This window comes from Periplaneta americana, chromosome 13, assembly GCF_040183065.1.
Source record: "Periplaneta americana isolate PAMFEO1 chromosome 13, P.americana_PAMFEO1_priV1, whole genome shotgun sequence".
Classification (NCBI taxonomy): Eukaryota; Metazoa; Arthropoda; class Insecta; order Blattodea; family Blattidae; genus Periplaneta; species Periplaneta americana.
In genome coordinates, this window is record NC_091129.1 from 42,074,388 (window position 1) to 42,097,400 (window position 23,013).

The window sequence follows — 23,013 nt, forward strand, 5'->3', positions numbered from 1 at the left end:
TTGATCCTCTACAGGCTGTTGTGCCACATATTTATTAATTTTTAAACTTGAAGCTCAGGTTGTAAACATTCTAAAAACCAACATACAGATGAAACCATCTTAAATGTAAAAAATATTCACAGTTTAAAATGTACTATTGCACTACACAATGAAAAGTCAGAAAGAACAATGAGAATGAATGGCCCTAAAAGAACCAACTGTACAATGAATTCACATATTATTTAATTATATTTTACAAGTTGTCCAAAATATGGTCAGTAACAAGAATGTGTACTTCAACATATCACTAGCACCATACAAAGACTGCACTACAACACAAACATCAAAGTGAAAGTGAAGTAGTACATAGGGGCCATAGAACAATAACAAGGAGTATAACAAGCATGTCTCCTTTCACCCATTCCTTTTAAAATTCTATTAATGAAGTCACAAGGGAATTGTATAGGCCTACAGAAAAGGAGACGTATACCAAAAGAATTCTTAAGCATACTTATGGCTTTTAGAGAACCTGGAGGTTCATTACCACCCTCACAGAAGCTCGCCATTGGTTCCTACCTGAGCAAGATTAATCCAGTCTCTATCATATCTCACCTCCCACAAATCCATTTTAATATTCTCCCATCTACGTCTTGGCCTCCCCAAAGGTCTTTTTCTCTCCAGCCTCCCAATTAATACTCTATAAGCATTCTAGATTCGCCCATATGCGCTACATGTCATGCCAATCTCAAATGTCTGGATTTAATGGTGAAAAATACAATGTGTGCAGTTCTGCATTGTGTAACTTTCTCCATTCTCCTGTAACTTCATCCCTCAGCCCAAAATATTTTCCTAAGCACCTTATTCTCAAACATCCTTAACCCATTTATACCCAAGTTAATTTTTTTTTTTTTTTTTTTTTTTTTTTTTGCAGTTTTGAGAAATACTTTAATATTGTAATCATAACACTTGGTAACTAGAGAGAAAATTACTCAAAACAAATTTCATTTAGCCAGTTTGAAGAAAACCACCGCCCCAGAAATGGGGCAGTGGGCATGAATGGGATGGGTGTTTTGATAATTGATATTTTTTGTAAAATAAATCCTATAGAGCTCTTTTTCATATATTATAGCACCTATATAAGAAAGGTATAAACAATTCTACATTAGAAACAAACATAGGCCTATTTGAGCCATTCACTTGTTTCTTGTTTTACACTTAGTTCAGATAATAGTCATAGTTTGCAACTTAGGTATGGAATTTTTTAAAGTAATGGAAGTAACAATCTACATTACATTTCCTACACTTTCTGAAGGTATTCTTATGACACTCTGCACCTCTTACTTGAGTTTCACTTCTTTCAATCACGTGATTACGACCATCGAGGCAGGCTTCATCAGGAACCCTTCGTTTTCTAGTAAGTGGTGAGTGACCAGGACGTAATCTAGTCTCGGGATATTGCGGTAGATATGTTTGTACAATGCATCACATGGACGAAAATCCATATCATCTTCTTTACCCTTTGGTGTTAGACAATACAGTTGCCAAGCATTGCTCATGGTGGCATTGAAGTCGAAAGTAATGAGAGGCCAATACCATTTCTTGCTTCAAATATTGATTCTGTAACATGATATATTCTGGTACATTCTATCTACCCCGCCCATAAACAGATTATAGTTCACAATATAGGCAAGCTGTGGAATTTTGATCTTCTTTTTCTGGACTGCACTCCGTCTTGCTTCTCCCGTGGGTTCTGTGCCGTGCTCATGGATCCAACAGTTCAATCAATAAATATTCCCATCATTCCTAGGTGGAACATAGGGCTCTCAGAAAGCTTCTCCATCTGACTCTATTCCTGGCCAACGCCTTAATCTCACTCCATGTCTTCCCCATCGTTTTTGCTTCTGTGAGAACAGTTCGTTTCCATGTTATCTTGGGTCTGCCAATTCCTCTGCTGCCCTGCGGATTCCAATCCAATGCCTTCCTGGCGGGGTCATCTGGAGGTCGGCGAAGTGTATGTCCCAGCCATCCCCACTTCCTATGCCGAATTGGATCCAACAGTTACGATACTATTATCGTAGTAACCCACAAGAATGATTCCTGATATATCATCTGTCACTTGGTCATGTGAACCACGCGGAATTTTTTTCATGGCCTCTATAGTTTTCAGGAGAGCCTTTGCTGTCCGTTTTGCACTTATAGTGTCAGTTGCATCATGACCATTCTCTTTCAGTTTTCTGAAAAGTGACAATGAAGTGAAGGAATTATCCATATATAAGAAGTAAGATTTTTCTTCTGGAAATTCAGCAAGAAGGTCCACCACTGGCAAGATAATTCTGGCAACAGACCCACCCAGAAATTATCTCGCCAGTAGAAGCCTCTTGGTACGATTCAGAATGAATGATGGAATCAAGTCGTGTACACAAGCACCATGACTTGTAACCATACCTTATGGGTTTACCTTGAATATGTTGTTTCATGCTGTGACAACGAAAATATGGTGTTATTACTTCATCGATGCTGAAATTGGTTTCTCCTGGAAGGAACTGCAACTAGCGCTCATTTAGAAGCGACCACAATGGCCTCACTTTAAGCAAATTTGTCATTTTTGTCAATTTTCCCATTATCACATGCATGAAAATACGTTAAATTTCTTCAAAACGGTTATCTCAGGAAGTTTAATAAATACATCAGCATCCAGGATGTTATTATCTTCCTCCGCAATAGCAATAATTTCGACTCTGGAAGGAGACAAAACACTTATGTATACCAGAAAAAACCCCTACCCATCTGTGTCCAGTGCCCCACTTCTGGGGCGGTATAATGTAACATGTAATAGAAAGAAAACTGAAGTAGACTGAAATAACATGATGAATGCATATTCGACTTACATTATTTGGCAAGTGTTTACTATAAAATTTAATCACATTATCAATAACTGTACATAAGAAATTACTTACACATTTGTAGATGTCACCTTCTCATAAAACCTCCTTTTTTGTTTGTGCTCTGTCTAGAACTGGGAGCCCAGCTTGTATAAACTGAACATTGTCGTTCTTCAGTAGTACCAACTTAACGTCTCGAAACAGTTACGGCAAGAAAAAAAAGCCTTCGTGAACAGTGGAAGGCTAAAATATACAACACCCCATTACTGGGGCAGTGGGCATAAATGGGTTAACCTCTCTTCCGCTCTCAAAGTGACAGTCCAAGTTTCACAACCATACAGAACAACCGGTAATATAACTGTTTCATAAATTTTAACTTTCAGCTTTTTTGGAAGCAGACTGGATGACAAAAGCTTCTCAACTGAATAATAATAATTTCCGATATTTATTCTGCATTTCGTTTCCTCCTGAATGTCATTTATATTTGTCACTGCCGCTTCAAGATATTTGAATTTTTCTACTTCTTCAAAGGATAAATTTCCAATTTTTATATTTCCATTTCATACTACGGTCTGGTCACGAGATATAATCATATACTTTATCTTTTCGGGATTTACTTCCAAACCTATCTCTTTACTTGCTTCAAGTAAAATTCCTGTGTTTTCCCAAATAGTTTGTGGATTTTCTCCTAACATATTCACGTCATCCACATAGACAAGCAGATGATTATAGTCATTAAAATATATAGCTGTCGCATTACATAGAATATCCATCCTGGGGAAATGACACTGCTCTGCTCTCGAAGGAGAAGGCCTTTTGAGAGCCAAACTAATTTCTCTGTTGCCGAAGTTGTTGTGTTGGAATGTCTTGTGCAGATATCGAATCTCCGAAGGGAGACTTTCTTGGTCCGAATCCCCCTCGCCCTGTGCAGAAGAGTCAACAGGACCGTTCGTTTATGTGTCATTGATGGTGACTGGTTATATACTAGCTAGACATAGTCTCACAGCACTTGAATCCCTGAAGAAGATGGCAGAGCTAGTCATCGAAAGCTTGAATGCAACAGTCCAACTCACCTGGCTGAGAACCTGAGAAAAATTATTCCATAAGTTGTTCTCCCTCAGTAAGGAACACGTGTGCCTATCTTCTATTTCTGAAAGTGTATATTTCCTACTTCTGCTGTGTTTACTTAATTTGTGCATAAAATACAGTATGCCAGCGTCACACTTGATCCAAAGAACGTTCCCACATGGTTGGGAGCAAGTCTGTAGAACACGAGGTAAAACGTGACATTTTAGATCTGTAATCTATGGCGTATTGCATTCATATAACTTTCATTAATTAATGACATGCACACAACCATCATTTTATTTCATAAACCTGTGTTACATTAGTTGCTGAAAGTGGTGTCCATTAGCATTCTGACATTCCCGATATCTTTTGATGAAATTTGAATGCATATGCAAAAGTTCTTCGTTATCCTTCTAATTTCTGTTATTATATTGTCTTTCTTTCTTACCACGTGCGATTATTATTATTATTTGTGGTGAACCCTAAAAAATAGAGTCTATAGAAATAACCCACACCATCGAAGAACTGAAAGACAATATAAGAACAGAAATTAGAAGGATAACGAAAGCTATTGCGTGTGAATTCAAATTTCATCAAGAGATGTCGGGAATGTCTGAATGCTAATGGACACCACTTTCAGCGACTACTGTAACACAGGTTAGTGAAATAAAATGATGATTGTGTGAATGCCATTAATTAATGAAAATTATATGAGTGCAATATGCCAGATCTAAAATGCTGCATGTTAACCATTTTGATGGACAGCACATGATGAACAGTTAATCGAAAAAAATACAGATAATACTTATTATCAATTTTAATAGACATACATCTATTTGGTGCCATTAAAATATTTTGAAAAGTCGGTTATTTCTTCTGCATTTTCCTACAACTAATTTTCTTGTTGTATGTTTATTTTAAGTTTATTAATCACTAAGAAATATTCGAGCAAGTGGGTTACTTACAAATGGCTTTTAAGGAATCTGGAGGTTCATTACCACCCTCACATAAGCCCGTCATCAGTCCCTATCCTGAGCAAGATTGATCCATTCAATATCATCATATCCCACCTCTCTCAAATCCATTTTTATATTATCCTCCCATCTATGTCTCGGCCTCTCCAAAGGTCTTTTTTCCTCCGGTCTCCCAACTAACCATACATATCCATCAACTCATTATTATATCTTCTTCACCAGTTGACACCATCATGAACTGCTCTCAATATCTTCCTCAAAATTTTTCTTTCAAAAATTGTTAGCCTGTTGCATGTTTCAACATTTAACATTCATGTTTCTGCACCATATAAAACAACTGGTCTTATTAAGGTTTTATATACGTTCTTGTCCACCTTTTCAAAGAATAAATTTCCAATTTGTGTATTTCCATTTCATACTATATTCCAATCACGAGACATAAACATATATACTTTATCTTTTCGGGATCTACTTCCAAACCTAACTCTTTACTATGAGCAGTATGAACAATTCAGAAACTAGAAAAGAGCAATCTAAAACCATCATTGTATGTACCACTTAAAAATCGCGTTCTTTCTTCTTGATGCAAATAACCCACAGTACGGTTAGTTGAGGGATGTATAATGGAGATTCTATTGTACTCTCCAATGACAATCATAGTGAACCTTAGTGCTTCCGACGGACTAAAGTTTGTGCTATCAATGAAGAAGAAATAAGTTACAGTAAAGAGACAAATTCTCGATGAATGAAACCTTTACTACATTTGAAGCAAATCAGCAGCCCCCCTTTTTTTTCTTTTAATTATTTCTGAAACCACAGTTTCTTTGCATACCCATTCCGTAATTCAGTACTCTGTTTCAGAGCTATCTGTTGCAATAAATCGATTCCAAGAATTTTGTTTTCTTGGAGCATTTTCTGTGATATCTAAGGCGTGTCCAATACAGTCACATCTTGATCTTCTGTCAAGCTGTGGGGAACAAACCGTGTACAATCTGGATATTTTTCCTTTACTGTTTGACACCAACTGCCAAGTGTGAGTTGTTACTGTACTTATAGTTTATATTGTCCTGTGTTTTTTATTGTGATTTCAAATCATTCCATTGTTCCTATAAAGGGACACTGGGACTGAGTTTAGAAACTTTAAAAACTTTTTATCAATTGCTTCCAAATACGTTGTGTTTCCTGTGTCTGTACATTTAAATGATAGTAATAAATTTCATAAAGTTTCAGTTAGTTCCTTAGATAATAATGTTCACTTATTTTAATTAAATTATGTATAAATTCAAAACATTCCTCACAGCTTCAGATTTGTTACTTGCATTTTTTTAAATTACATCTCATGATTAGGAAAACTGTGCATGGATTTTTAGAGATGAATATTGGTTAATGAGATAAAAATATTAATAGAAATCATAATTTTTACGTGATAATATTCTTTGATTTTTTAAAGTTAAAAATCTATATCATGAAAAGTTTATAATTAAGAACTGATTTCATGCACAACTTTGTGTACGGTACCCATTGGAGCATGCTGAAAAGTTTCATATAAATCAGAGCAAATAGAAGCCCTTAGGGACCTTTTATTGATCACAAACGTAGTTTTGAGAACACACAAGTTTTACTGACTGACAGTTTAAAAGAGCTACGCATAGCATTTTAAAAATGGCTGTCAGACCTTTAAAAATGACAGATTAAGGCTAAGTATAGAACAGAATATTAAACAAATATATTTGCCTTTTTGGTAAAAAAAGTTCGTCCGAATATTCCAAGTACTAGATCACTCAGTGCGGTAACTGAAACACGGGACTAGTGTTACGAGGCATCAACTGGTGCATATGAATCCAAAGAGAGATTGTTCTTAAAAGTGCTACACTGAAGGACATCATAAACTGACGCCATTTGAGAAGGAAATGTGTGAGAAGAACTACAGGTCTCTCTTATATACTCTGTGTGTGTGTGTCATAAAGCAAGAAAGAACATAGAATGTACAGTTTAGCTGGGCAGAAGTGTCATACAGGCCCTATTGTAAGTCAAAAGCAGTTAATTTTGCCAATGTGATTCGAACTTCAAAGCAAACAACAGCTGGCTACAACGTTTTAAAGACAGACATGGGATTACTTTCATTAAAGTGGAAGAAAAATCAAACAGAGTGCTGGTAATCAAATGTTATTTCATAGTATGTAATGTTTCATAGTTATTTCTACTATGCTCTCACTTTCACAACAGAAAATTTGGGAAAAATTTCATAATACTTCAATACAATATAATACAATTTTTCTAGTCCCCAGAAAAATGTTGTATTGAGATGGTGAAGAAGAGAAAAATTCTCTCTTCACTCTGTGGCTTAGTGGATAAAGCACCAGCACATAAAGCTGGAAACCAGAGTTCGAGTCTCGGTGCCAGAGAGAATTTTTTTTTCTGTTCTACCAATTCTTTACCATATGGAAATGCAGAATTACTGCACCGAAACTCCATATGTACTTCGGTACATCACAGTAATATGTTGTATGAGGTTCGGCTGAATAAAAAATAAACAAGGCTGTAAGTTATTTTGTATGGCAGCAAGGGAGTTGTGCACAAAATGCTTGTGACCAGTGACCAGACAGTTACTATTATCTGGAAACTTTGAGATTCCATTGTGCACAGTGTAAGTGTCAAGAAGAAAACAGTTTGTTCCTATTGCCTGACTACACAATAAGTCACAAGACTTTCATTACTAGGAAGTTTCTGATCAGCACAAAAAAAATATGTGTTGTCTCATCTATTGTAGTCAGGTAATCACCGATCTTAGCATCATGTGACTTATTTTTGTTCCCAGAAATCAAAGTAACCTTGGAAAGGTGTTATTTTGATGTGGTAAAGATAGAACAGAATTCCATACATGGCCTTCCACCATTCCTTTCAATTGCTTCACGATCATTGTCTGCAGTGTGTAGGTGAAGGAGGAAGAAGGAACTTAGTAAACAATGCTTAGATTGTTCATACATGGAATCTTCACTTTTTAGTCCCTTTTTCCAGATGTCGCACTGAATGGAACAATCTTCACAACTAATTAGAAAATCTGTGGTTTTTTATTACACATAACAGAGAAATGCTACAAATGAAAGATATACTTTAAAAAGTCATAAAGTACCATCTTTTTCATCCACTAGAACCAGTGCATCCAGGCCCTTCATGTGATATGTTGACTGTTTCAGAGGGTTATCATCTGGACACCATCTGCAGATAGAAGTACAAGAAATAATGAAAATTTAAGACAGAATATAATTAATAACAGTGGTGGCTCGAGGGTATTGAATTCAGAGGGGCTGCATACATTATAAATCATTCAACTTCCTTATTTAAAGATTAGTTCCATTTGCCTTGTCTTGTAGGTTGCAAACTTTTGAATCACCTTCTCATTAATGACATTTAACATAGTCCTTTCAATGGACAACATGGCTAATGCGATCAGTCCCTTTTCTCTCATCGTATTTCTAAGACAGGATTTTACTCTTTTCAAATGAGGCGCCTGAGATCAAAATGGGCTATGTGACTTTTTTTAGAAAAATGAGTTATTGACGTCTTGGGCAAGTTTGGGTTGAAGACTTTATACAGAGAAAGGTTCAGTTTGAAAATGGTTTATTTTAGACGTGTGAAATGCATGAGAAAATCAGTACATAGATCAAAATGGGATATATTATTATTAATGAATTAATCAAAATGGGATATGCCAACCATTATTTGAACAGAACAAAATGGGCCATATTTCATATTGTTACATTACATTTCCAGAGCACATGAAACAGAATGGTCTATGTTTGCCAAAGTTTGTGTGGTATAGTTTTTCCGCCAGATTTTTCAGAAAACCAACATGGTTGAGGCCTTAGTTACACAGTAATTATATGTCTACACTTCTCTTCTCATTTATAAGGCCAGGACTGTATTGTTATGAAAAATGTTGATGAAAGCTAATGTAATACGTTATTTTATGAATTACGATAATACTACATCAGACAGAATACTACAGTCCATCTTGAGTCTTGTGTACGCTACTTTTAACACTTTATTACAGAAGATTGATAAATGGGAAACTTACTAGTATTATATATTTAAGCACGTGTTAAAAGAATTATCCTTGCAGGAAATGAGTGCTCTCTGGACCAAAATGATCGTATTTTAATTATTTAAAAACAATTTCAATTTAAGTAACATATTAAACAATTTATCCTCCTATCAAACACGGATGTTCCCTGGACCAAATGTCCTATTTTAATTATGTAATTACTTCATATTTTATTTCTAACAAGTGCAGTGAAGCGCATAGGTATGACTAGTTTTTAATATTTTTCAAAATCTGGAAACAGTAATTTAATATTTTTCAAAATGTGGAAACAGTAATGGTAGGCTTAATGATGATATTGAGGGTCCCAATTATTTATTTTTATCTAAAAATAAACTATTTGAATTAGTTGGGAGGCTGGGATGCAAGTGTGGAGGCAGAGCAAGCCTTGAAATAAGTTCTTCTCGTGGTTATAGTCACACACTGGTTTTACATGCGAAGATTGTGGCTTTGGAGGAAATGTTACTTCATCAAGTAAAGTGTGATGATACTTCAAGCCTTGCTTTTGATGTCAAACGCAGGATTGTACGAGCATTTTCCGAAATTGGAAAAGGTTACATTGTACAAGAAAGTTTTGCAATGGTCATGGATATGAACCCATTGTCTGAAATTGCATACAATGATCATCTAAGTGAAATATGTGTTACTGCTACACACACTAGTACAGATGTTCTAGCTTATCCTAGACAAGAAGTGCTTGATGCCCACAGACTGGTGTGTGAGTGTGGACCGGAGAGACAGCTACATAATATTATGGTCAGTTTCGATGGTACTTGGCACAAACGAGGCCATACCTCAAACTTTGGTGTCAGTTGTGTGATTGATGTAGTCACAGGATATGTGATAGATTTTGTTGTTTTATCGAAAACAGCCAAAGATGTTCAGTAGCAAAAAAAAAAAAAAGCTTCATGAGAACAGTGCAGAATTTCACTTTTGGTTTGAAGTCCATAAACCAGATTGTAAAATAAACTATACTGGTTCCTCTCCTGCCATGGAACGAGAAGCTGCTGTACACTTGTGGACAAGGTCTGTTGGCCATTGCCATAATTCCTAGTGACAGTGTTTATTTAAGGGACTTGGAAATCCCCTGACGGGAAAACAGTTAATCAAATTGATCATTGTCTAATTGATGTAAAACATAAAAGTAATTTATTGGATGTAAGATCTTATAGAGGTGCGAATGCAGATTCTGACCACTTTTTAGTCTTAGCTAAGCTTTACTGTAGGATTAGTAGATACTTCGTTCCTAAGCAGCTAAGAACAAAGAAAAGATATGCTATAGAAAGATTGAAGGACCCAGATGTTAAAAATAAATACGTATTAGCTTTGTCAGCTGGAATGGCAAAGAATGGTAATGCTCAATCAGAACAGAAGAGCTGGAGGTTTTGTAAAGAAGTTATGAGTAAAGCAGCTGAAGAGACTATTGAAGAATAAGAAAAAAGGACTAATAAACATTGGTATGATGAAGAGTGTTCTAAAATTACAGACGAAAAGAATAAAGCATATAAGGAGGCAATAAACAAAAGGACGAGAAGTGCAATCAAGAAATATAAACAATTGAGAAAGGTAGAGAAAAAAAAACATAGAAATAAGAAGAAAATATATTATGAAGGATTTCTTAAAGAGCTAGAAGAACACCATCAGTTAAATGCATCTAGAAGGTTCTATAGATTATCAAATAACTTAAGGAAAGAGTTTAAACCAAGAGTTACAATTTGTAGAAACTCTGACGGGGAACTGGTACATGATGGAAAAGCAGTCCTTGAATGTTGGAAATTGCACTTTGAAACGCTGGTTGAGGGCAGGAGAGTATGCAAGTAGAGGAAACTAATGAAGAGACGACAAACCTCGAGGACCAATTAGACCAAGCCTGTGTACCTAACTGGGAAGAGGTTAGAGATGCTATAGAACAACTAAAGAATAATCGAGCCCCAGGATCTGACAACTTAAACGCTGAATTGTTTAAGATAGCAGAGCCTATTATTTTAGAAAATATATACAATATAATATTACAGGTGTGGAAAACAGAAAAAATACCATTGGAATGTGAGCATGGAATAATTTGTCTATCTTGAAATCAGGAGATCCTACTTTGTGTTATAATTATAGAGGAATTACACTTCTTAATATAATGTATAAAATATTCTAAATCATACTGTTTAAAAAAATAAGGCCATATGCAGAAAAGCAGATTGAAAGGTATCAGTGCAGCTTTAAAACTGGTAAATCTACTACTGATCAGATACATACATTGAGACAGATATTACAAAAGCTACGAGAGTTTAAAATACTCACCATTTGTTTATTGATTTTAAAGCTGCGTATGACAATATTGATCGAGAGCAACTGTATAAAGCAATGGAGGAATTTGAAATTCCAGGAAAATTGATAAATCTTACGAAAGCTACGCTTAAAAATGTTAGATGTAAGGTAAGGATTCAAAATCAATTGACTGAAGAATTTGCGACACACAAAGGACTCTGGCAAGGTGATGCTTTGTCATGTCTGCTTTTTAATTTAGCCCTCGAAAAGGTGATCAGAGAGTCAGAGATAGATACACGAGGTACCATATTTAATAAGTCTATACAACTGTTAGCATAGGCGGATGATATAGACGTAATTGGTCGATCCGAAAGGGTGGTAAGAGAAGCATTTAGTAAATTAGAAATAACAGCTAAGAAGATGGGACTAACAGTTAATGAAGGTAAGACTAAGTACTTACAGACTGGAAGAACACGAGAAAAGGAAAAACATATCACTATTCATTCATGAATATAAATTTGAAAATGTGACACAATTAAATACCTGGGAACTATCATAACAAATGATAATAGTGTAACAGTAGACATAAACTCAAGAATTAAGATGGCAAATAAATGTTATTATGGATTAAAGAAGCAACTCCAGTCCCGCTTTCTTAGTATAAAAACAAAATGTAGGATATATAAAACATTGATTAGACCAGTCCTATTATATGGATCAGAGAGTTGGACCTGGAGTAAAGAAAATATAGAAAGGTTAATGGTATTCGAAAAGAAAGTGTTAAGAAAAGTTTATGGCCCAGTAAATGAAGAGGGTACCTGGCGTATCAGATATAACACTGAATTATACAATTTGTATAATGATGTGAATATAATTAAAGTGATCAAGGCCAACAGACTGAGATGGCTAGGCCATCTATATAGGATGGATGATGATAGCCCATGTAAAAAAGTCATTCTTACCGACCCATTCTACACAGTAAGAAAGGTGGGACGACCAGCAACAAGATGGCTCGACGATGTTGAAAAAGATTTGAAGTCAATCGGAGTAAGCCGCTGGAAAAATGAAGTGCGGGACAGAACCAGATGGAGGAGAATCATTGAGGTGGTCTTGGCCTAAGAAGGCTGTTGTACCATAGAAGAAGAAGAGAAGTGTTTATTTAAATATATGAACTAGTGTACTAATAATTGCAGAGGTGGCAAGATATGGAGGCAACAGTATGGGCAGATTACTTTCTTCGGGAAGGTAAGCTTCACTTAAAAAAAGTTCCTGTTAGCACTGTTACGTAGTTTTATTGATGTATGCATGTGTTTGTGTACGAGAGAGAAAAAGAGGGAGATTGTTTTGAGTTATGTCCTATTATAATTTGTAGTAGACCTACAGTTCCAGTCTTAGGGGGTTGTCACACTGAATCGATCGAACGACTGTGATCAACCGACCTCAGAAACATACAGAGGGCGGTAACAGCAGTCACATAGCATCGATCGGCAGCAATCAACAACGAGCGTCTAAGATCGATTGGTTGGTGAAAACAAACGTGTTCATTTTTCAAGTGACAGTCGATGCAAGATGGCAGATTAGGTAACGTGGTCTGTTGACGAAATTGAAAAATTAATCTGCCTTGTTGGAGAAAACGAAGTGCTATTCAATCCAAGGCTCCCTGGATAACAGAGAAACCATAAACTTTGTGTGGAATGGGATCGCCTCAAGAATTGGGACAAAAAGTGGTAAGTAACTATATGGATATTCTTCTCCAATAATAGTAACTGGTAACTATTTTGTAATCGTGTTAAAGTTAGGATTACATTATGAAAAGTTGTTATGTCAAGATTGACTGATTAAAAACAATGTTATATTAATATAAGAATAGTAATTATACTCGTGACATAATCAAAAGCAATGCCATATACTTAACCTCTATCACTCAGTCAACACATTTAATGGAAAACTCTGTTTTCTTTATTCACAAAGAGTATGTGAACAATTGCATGACATTTTCGTTACAGAATGTAATTCTTTGTTTCAGCAAAGACTTGTGTCAAGAAATGGCAAATTTTGAGGGCCGGGTGTAGAAGTAAAAGAGGTAGTGTCCTCCCCTCAGGCTCTGGAGCATCGAAAGTAAAGAAATGGATATACTTTGATGCCCTCAATTTTTTGGAGCCATTTGTTGCTGGAAGAAGGTAAAATATTTTTCTTTTCTTCTATAGGTTTAAGCCTGTAAGAAATATAAATAAATATCCACAACCCAATAGGTTGTTAGGTTCAGCTAGTTTTATTATTAATTTATGTTAGGTTAGGTTTAGTGTAGTTTATGAATAATTTAAGTTAGGTAGGTTGTATTCTTCACCTGACATAATTAGGAACATTAAATCCAGACGTTTGAGATGGGCAGGGCATGTAGCACGTATGGGTGAATCCAGAAATGCATATAGAGTGTTAGTTGGGAGACCAGAGGGAAAAAGATCTTTGGGGAGGCCGAGACGTAAATGGGAGGATAATATTAAAATGGATTTGAGGGAGGTGGGATATGATGATAGAGAATGGATTAATCTCGCACAAGATAGGGACCGATGGCAGGCTTATGTGAGGGTGGCAATGAACCTTCGGGTTCCTTAAAAGCCATTTGTAAGTAAGTAAGGTTACCACAACCCAATAGAATGTTAGATTCAGTTAGTTTTATTATTAATTTATATTAGGTTAGGTTTAGTATAGTTTATGAATAATTTAAGTTAGGTTACGTTCTTTTCATTTTCCTAACCTACTAGATTAATCTGGATCTCTACCGCAATTTAGATGTATTCGGCTAGTGAAAAAAAAAAATGAGGAAGATTGTATAAACAAGGCATATTACATCAGATATCATTATTCTTTCCAGTTCGTTTACAAACACCCCTACTGAAGTAGCACCAGACATACCAGAAGTACCTTCACAGGTTGTAGAGGAGGAGGAAGTACAGGACGTGGAATTTGTATTGGAAGAGACTTCTGCTGCCACCTCCAGTTCGATGAGTACGAATGGGAGAGCTTCTAGAAAGAGGAAGGAAAGTGACAATGATGTGCTGAATGAATACTTAAAAAAAAAAAAAAAAAACTACATAGTGGGAAAAAAACTTCAACCATGTTATTTCTGGAAAGTTTACACGACGATGTGGAAAAACTTAGTGAAAGAAGTCGAAGGGTCTTTTCAAGCTTAGAGTTCAAGCAATTCTGAACACCATGTTAGATGATGAAGGTAGTGTTTAATTTTATGCTTCCTTATTTCTTATATTTCCAAATTGATTTCGAAGTCAAAGGAAAAAATTTTTTGTGATATAATGAGTAGGGCAAGATATTCAGAAACCTCATACGTAATATTTGAACATTTTATATCAGATTACAACCGAGTGTATATAGGCCATACCGGTATTATGTAATAGTCATAATAGTTTTTATTTTGCCTATGTTACAGTGATATTGTTATTAATACTGCATTGGTATATCCTGCAAGTTGTCTAAAGTTCTTACCCTAATAATGAGTAAGTTTACATTAGGATAAGTTTATGAAAATATATACGGTAGGCCTACTTTATTTTATCGTGAAACACCGTGACAAAGCCTCTGTAACAATGAGAATAAAAACATTTCAATATACAGTATAAGGAAACAAACAGAACATATGTAAGGCTTATTCTCAGTGTTATCAGAATATTATGATATATAAGTTTTACACTCAATACTGAAGCTAAATATCTCAGCATGATTTCTAAAGTTCAATAAATTAATTCTAAAACTAGGGATTCATCAAGTCCTTTCACTCAGTAAGTATGGGAAGAGCTTTCTTAATTCAGAACTTGAGGTTGAGGTAATAATAGCTAGTTGTGAACTGAACGTTATATTTTGAAAGTTCTGCAAAAAAAAAATGTTAAATGTTAAATGGGAATTACAAATACAGTTTGCAGAATATATACAATATAGTGGAGAAAAGAACCCTTAATAGTTACAAGAAAAAAAATTTATAAGTACAAAATGTGTTAGTTATTAATAAAATACCAATTTTTAGGCATGTGAGTCTAGACAGCTCTGTTATGACGAAAAATAGGCCTACTTTCACGACTAAGATATCATACGTTATAGCATAGAACAGAACAAATAAATCAACACATTTTACTTAGTACTCAAAATCCTCCTCAAATTTCTACATCAGCTCTCAAATGTAGGATCTAATAGTGGAGAATTTTTAGTGAACAGCAAGAAGCCAATAGGTACCACACTCAAATTTGTTCATTATTATCATTATGATTTTTAATTTTCTTTCAAAACACAAATGTTATGTTTTATTTAACGACGCTCGCAACTGCAGAGGTTATATCAGCATCGCTGAATGTGCCAGAATTTTGTCCCGCAGGAGTTCTTTTACATGCCAGTAAATCTACTGACATGAGCCTGTCGCATTTAAGCACACTTAAATCCATCGACCTAGCCCGGGATCGAACCCGCAACCTTGGGCATAGAAGGCTAGCGCTATACCAACTTGCCAACCAGGTCAACTCAAAACACAAATATTTTACTTTCAGTATTAATATATTGGTGTAATACAAAGACTTATTAAATTTTAAAGGAATGCATACTGTACCATATTGATAAAATTTATTTTGCACACTAATATAACGAGTTTGTTTTGATATACTCATTTAAGGCGGCTGGATCATTGTAATGATCGAGACCGAGCTGATTTTTTTTCCTTTCACAATATTAGCGAAGTTGCACTTTAATTTATTATTCACTACACTTACTGTATTCCACAGAACTTACATTAGCACTGAAGTTTTAAGATGTAGAACAACTCAAGAGTTACACAATTTTTTGGCGAGATGAGCTGAGGCCGAGGATTCATCATAAATTATCTGAAATTTGCTTTAAGGTGGTAAAAAAAAATAACTCGAAGGGTGGGGGGGGGATAAAAACCAACCAGGTAATCAGAGCGCAACTCCAGACCAGGAGACAAGCGAGACTACAACTGAGCTAGAGTTGGGCTTTATAACAATATACACTATATAACAAACAGATTAATTCGATTTACATGCATATAAAATTCATCACTTGACTTACAAACAAATATACAATGCAATGATATGCAGTGCACTACACAAATGCCTTACTATTAAATATTTTATCCATAACTGGTATCAAAACTGGTCTTAATTTCATTGTTCTTAGCAACCTAAACAATGGCTTTTTTCACAGCACTGAATTAAAAACTTTTTCACATTAGCGACCATAAAATCCATAACTTACATTCATTCATTTATAACTTGTTCACAAACAATACATGACAAAGAAAAGACGTACAATTTAAAATTGAATTTAGATACAAGTAATGGATAAAATATTGTATAGCACATGAGAGTGAAGAGATTTTATGCACTCGTGGAAATTATCGCCCAAGCTATAAAATCCAATTTTACACTCTTATACTATAAATTACTATTAAATAAATGAAGGAAACATGCGTTAACCTAACTTAAGCCTGGTTCAGAAGGTGCGTGTTTCTGTGATGGATTCCAAGGTGGCTGCGCGAATGGGTAGCCTGTGTGCTGACTGGCTGGCTCCTGTGTTGCCTACGGTGATGGTAGTTGTTCATACGGAGCTGGCTCTTTTCACAGTTCAAACTGGAAAATCATCTGCTGCTTCATCTGTTGGCAACACTCATTGTCAGAAAGAAACTAAACCATGAGTGGAAAACAACTAAAGTCCTACATTAACAGTAGTAAATGTCGTAATAAAGTAATCAAGTCATAAGTGCAAACAGCTAAAGTCCGATATTTAATTGTTGTTTCTTAGAAATAGAGAATATAGAAAAAACAGGTTTAGTTGGAAAACAACGAACATGGCGACATGGTTTCAGTGGTGATATTATATGATCATCTTTGGTTTTCAGCCTGCAAACCATCACGAAAAATAGCAAGGAAACTACTCTCGAAATCCAGCAAGCTAACCATCCATGGAGCCACCAGAGCGCATTACTTCCGGTGAGTGACCACGCAGGCGACCCATCTGTGCAGCCACCTTGGAATCCATCACAGAAACATGCACAGTCTGAACCGGGCTTTATTCTAAACTCTCCAAATAAATAAAGCAATTACAATCTTATCATCATATTCCATATGCAATTCCTTACCATATTAGTTATGATTTGTCAGGCATAATGTTCAAACAATATCTCATATATTTGCTCCAAAATGGTAAATGTTAAATTTAAAAATGGTTAAGGGTCTTAAAACTCTACTGCCTGTCTATTCCCCTTGTGTAACATAGTCTCAGTTGAAATATTATTTAAATCTGTCTCTAATTTCTCGTGAGCAACGACTTGAGGCATTCACATTTGTTTGTTGCTCTGTATCTCACTGGTTAGGTTCACAAAGGCTTCTGGAGGTGGCAAGAGTTCATCATACACTTCCTCATCTCTGTACAATATCATGTTATGTAGAACAAGGTAGCAGCCTTTATTATTTTGTCTACATTCTCAGGTTTAACTAATATAGGTGTATGAAAAATTCTAAATTTGAAAGCCAATAGCCCAAAGACACACTCTACACTGCTTCTTGCATGTAACAATCGAAAGTTGAATATTCTCTTGTCATGAGTGAGGCTCCGCCTTGGATACGGTTTCATTAGATTAGGCAGTAATCTGAATGCCTCGTCAGCCACTATCACATGAGGCGTACTTGGTCCTCCAGTGTACAGTGGCTTATCATCTGGAAAGCCTAAGTTATCTGTTTATTAATTATTTTCTGTCCAAATGCAGAACTTGCAAATACCCCACCATCACTGTTCCTCCCAAATGATCCAATGTCAATGACAATGAAACGTAGATCTGCAGACACAAGTGCCATGAGGATAATGGATGTATACATCTTGTAGTTAAAATATAAAGATCCACTGTTATCTGACTTTTGCATCCTCACATGCTTCCATCTAATGCACCCACACAATTAGGAAACTGTTTCTTTGTTTCAAATTTGTGTGCAATGGTAGCCCAGTCTTCTTTATTTGGGAATGCGAAGAATTCCGGCTACAGTGATGAATAGATATCAGGGATAAATCCACTGATAGTATTACATGCCATCCTAAATTTGTACGATGCAGACATGTAAGAGTCACCAGTAGCCAGGAACCTTTAAAATAAATATGTTCATTGTTAATTGTGGCGCATTAAAAGTGAGGAATTAATATTAAGATAGATTGATAAGAGATGTGTTCATGTACTTAATTAGGTCAGTTATGTTTTAAGTAGTGCAGAATATTCACTTGATTCTGTTCTCTGGTCCAGGTGAATGTATTTGAATACCGCATACTTGTATTAAGTCGAATTTTAGCTTGAATAGAATGAATTTGTGCTGCTTACTGTTTACTAATTGAATCATGAATTGCAGAGTACATTTTTTAGGAGATACAAAAAACTGATTATCTTCAAAAGTGTTTAGTATTTCGAAATGATTATTTCTTTATTAAAGCATAATAATAAATTCTAACGTATGACATACATGAACTTCAATTTTTTCCTTTACTATTTTCTGGAAAAAAGTGTGAATTGCCTGAACATGTGGGATTTCAGCAATTCACGACCAGTAACAATCATTTTAGTTCTTGAAAACAATTTTTAGGTAAAGAAGACAGAGAAGGCCATTTTTGTATATTATAAATAATATTATATAGGCCTATATAAGCCAAGACATTGAAAAAAGTACACAAACATACTAAATTGTGTCAATACATACTTACTTATGGCTTTTAAGGAACCCAGAGGTTCATTGCCACCCTCACATAAGCCCACCATCAGTCCCTATCCTGAACAAGATTAATCCAGTCCCTACCATCAAATCCCACCTCCCTCAAATCCATTTTAATATAATCCTCCCATCTATGCCTCGGCCTCCCAAAGGTCTTATTCCCTCAGGCCTCCCAACTAACACTAACAAATTGTGTGAATAGCACATGTAATTCTTCAAATTCCTGTAAAACTATAAAAAAGAAAGAAAAGCAAACTGACTTTTTATTAATTACTGGTACTAAAAAATTCCACATGCCCTAAACTTGCGACCTTTCTGCAATGCACTGTGACTTATTGCCACTGAAATTGACACTGAGCACTGGAAGTGTGAGGTTCCTGCACCCCTCAAAGGCCTATGTATGAATATTACAACTATATGAATAACTGGATTTGAGGAAAACTGTGACTTGTTGGGTTTCTGCAGTTCACGATTCAATTTATGACAAAGAATAAATGCACCGTATATTAAAATATAGAAAACCGAATGTGCTTATGAAGTAATTCGGGTCAATGTAGAGCATCCACCGGCCACTGAACGAATATTGCACACTTTTGTCACTGCCAATGTGGCGCTATAAACCAATTTTCAATACTTTTATCACAATCACAACACATTTAAAATCTTACTGTACCATATAGGCTATAGAGAATTAAGAGACTAAGATTTCTTAACAAAATATTAAAAGGGGGAATGTCTCAAAAACGTTTAAAGATTATTATTATCATTACAAGAAGATTTATAATAAAGTAATAAGTCAAGCCAAAAAATGCACAATGATAAATTTATAAATTCAGCTGGGAACAAGTCAAAGGCTATGTGGAAAGTTATTAAAGATGAACTGAGAGAAAATAATAATGATATAAAGAATATCAAACTAATATGTGATGGTGGAGAAATATATGATCCCAATAAAATAGCAAACATATTTAACGATTATTATGTAGGTATTGCAGAAACTATACTGGGTAACAGTACACAGATTAAAAATAATATAACAAAACACAAGGATAATTGTATAGCATTTTCCTAAATCCTACTAATGAAACAGAAATTACGGAAATTATTAAACAATTTGGGAATAAAAGATCAGCTGGCATCGATGGGATTCCAGATTTTATTATCAAAAAATGTTTTCTAAATATAGTTACTCCTGTAACTTTCACAGTAAATTTTTCACTGTCAATAGGGCAATTCCCAGATAGTTTAAAGATGGCAAAAGTGAAACCCTTATATAAAAAAGGACCACAGACGGAAGTTCAAAATTATAGACCAATCTCCTTACTCTCTGTTTTTTCTAAGATAATTGAAAAGGTTATGCACAAGAGGCTTGTTTCATTTTTAACCCAACATAATATAATTGTTGAAAACCAACATTGATTTTGTAAGGGTAAATCAACAAATATGGCAACTATAAACTTTTGAAAAGAGTATATGAATCTATCGACAAGAAAGAAATAGGAATAGGATTATTTTTAGACCTCTCAAAAGCATTTGATCTAGTGGATCACACTATTTTGTTGGAAAAATTAAAAACTATTGGAATTAGAGGCTTGGCACACAGTTGGTTTATTTCTTACCTGGAAAACCGTGAACAAAGAACAGAGATCACTTGTATAGAAAATGGTAAAATAATAAATTATATCTGAAAAAAAAAAAAAGCGTATAGGGTATGGTGTTCCAGAGGGCTCAATTCTTTGATAAACGATTTAGAGTCATACATCAGTCATGGAGAACCAACTTTCTTTGCAGATGATACCAGTATCTTTTTATCAGGAAAAGATGTCAATACCATGCGTTTTCTTATAGAAAAGACAATAAATCAACTAGTGGAATGGTTTGAGAGAAACAGACTGGTAATCAATAAGTCGAAAACCATAGCCATTTCTTTTCATGATTTACAAAATAATAATTCTGAGTGGCCGGTCATAGAGTATCAAAATGAAATAATTCAATATTCTAACAACACAAAATTTCTTGGTATATGGCTAGATGAACATTTAAAATGGTCCGTACACCTTCAGGAACTAGGGAAGAAATTAAGTAAAATTTACTTTGCCTTGCGATTACTAATAACAGCATCATCTATTGAATCTGCTCGCACATTGTACTTTGCATACTTTCACTCTATCCTAACGTATGGTATAATCTTTTGGGGTAATTCACCCAATGCAATCCAAATATTTAAACTACAAAAGAGAGCTATTAGAGCCATAGTTCAAGTGTCTCAATCTATCAGCTGCAGACCATTCTTCAAAAAATTACATATCTTGCCATTACCCTGTATTTATATTTATGAAACCTTAAATTTTATCAAATATAATTTGCATAACTTTCCTACAAATTCAGACACACACCAGTACAATACAAGAAATAGAGATAATATTTTTATTGAAAGTTTTAACACAACTCTATATAAAAACAGTGTCATTCATGCTGGTCTTCTTATGTACAATAGCCTACCAAATTATCTTAAAGAAATATCTGCACATCAGAAATTTAAGAAAGCTCTTGATAAAATTTTAATCAAAAACTGCCTTTACAGTATGAACGAATTTATTGAAAATTGTCATAACTGAATAGAAAAAGAATGCCTTACTTCAAAAAATTTTACTTCATCTTTTCCAGATCCTGACTTCGAGAAGGATGTCTTCTCATGATGGTTGAAATTGACTCCTGACTTCAAGACATACTACAAACGGAACTTATAGCCGAAATCGACTGACCTGTAGTTTTCTTCAATCAAGTTCCAAGTTTTGTATATTTGAATTTGTGTTGCATTTAATTATAGTCATTACTTTTATGCATATTATGTAATTAATTATTAGTTGTAAATATGACATGTCCCATATCATGTATATGATCAGTGGATGTAATAAATGATTATGATTATGATTACTACATTTAGTATATCACGAACATATAAAATCTAATTATTATGAAAGTCGCCATTGCTTCTTCTTCTTCAAATTAGTAGTATTAGTACAATGCACTTCCACTAGATGGAAACTGACATGATTGGCAGAGCCGGCAATACATGAAAATAAAATGATACTAAGTGTGAGGAATGTTACTACATTTGTGTAGTATTATGTGACAGGTTAGGTTAGGTTTGATTAGGTGTGTATTATGAGACAGATTAGGTTAGGTGTGTAGTATTATGAGAAAGGTTAGGTAAGGTTTGATTAGGTGTGTATATTATTGCTATGTTGGCAACACTGAAACCCACTGTTACATTAAAGAAATATGGCGGTATTCTTCGTTCACGCACGACGATTTTCGTATATAAGTAAGGTAGGTACGTATTTCAGCGGGTTGGATGGGCTTACAGCTCTCCCAGTGATCACATCAATAACTCAATACTTTCAATCCCAGGCATAGTGAAGGTATTTTATCAAGTTCCTGTAGTGGTCGGGGCATAAGTAACATTCACCGTAATTCATCTTGGGCAATTTATTTTAATGCAATAAGGACAGACATAAGTTATTTCTTAAATTTTCTGTGGAACAAATAACAGCAATCATGAGTATTTCTATTACTTAAAGCAAAACCGTCAAGAGTACATGGACACGTATCAATTTATCAATATTAGAGCAAATAAATATGTCCATTGTTAATTATTGTGCATTACAGTTACGGTAGTTATTAATATTAATGAAATGTTATATATTTCGTTGCTGGGATAAATTTCAGAACACGGATTTCTTCCTTTCCTTCTTACTTCAAAATTCCAACTTTGTGCACACAAAATAAATTATTGGTACTGAAAAGTGCCTTTTCGTAAGCATGATAATGCGCATTTGACAAACGCAGACAAATCTGCTCTTTTTAGTATTTCAAGATATAATTATCAGTGAGGAATCCGTATATTGAAATTTCCCCGCAGGACGAAATTCGTCCTGGTTAGAGTGTAGTTTAAGTTAGATTAATTTAGTCTT

General features: G+C 34.8%; 1 long non-coding RNA gene across 1 annotated transcript; it reads right to left on the bottom strand.

Annotated features, from left to right (window-relative positions):
* Positions 1 to 7,955: 7,955 nt before the first annotated feature.
* Positions 7,956 to 16,182, bottom strand: LOC138711555 (uncharacterized). Its single transcript, XR_011335379.1, has 3 exons — positions 16,059 to 16,182; positions 14,184 to 14,294; positions 7,956 to 8,122 (listed from the first exon to the last, which is right to left on the bottom strand). It is a non-coding gene; the product is annotated as an uncharacterized lncRNA (long non-coding RNA).
* Positions 16,183 to 23,013: the final 6,831 nt, after the last annotated feature.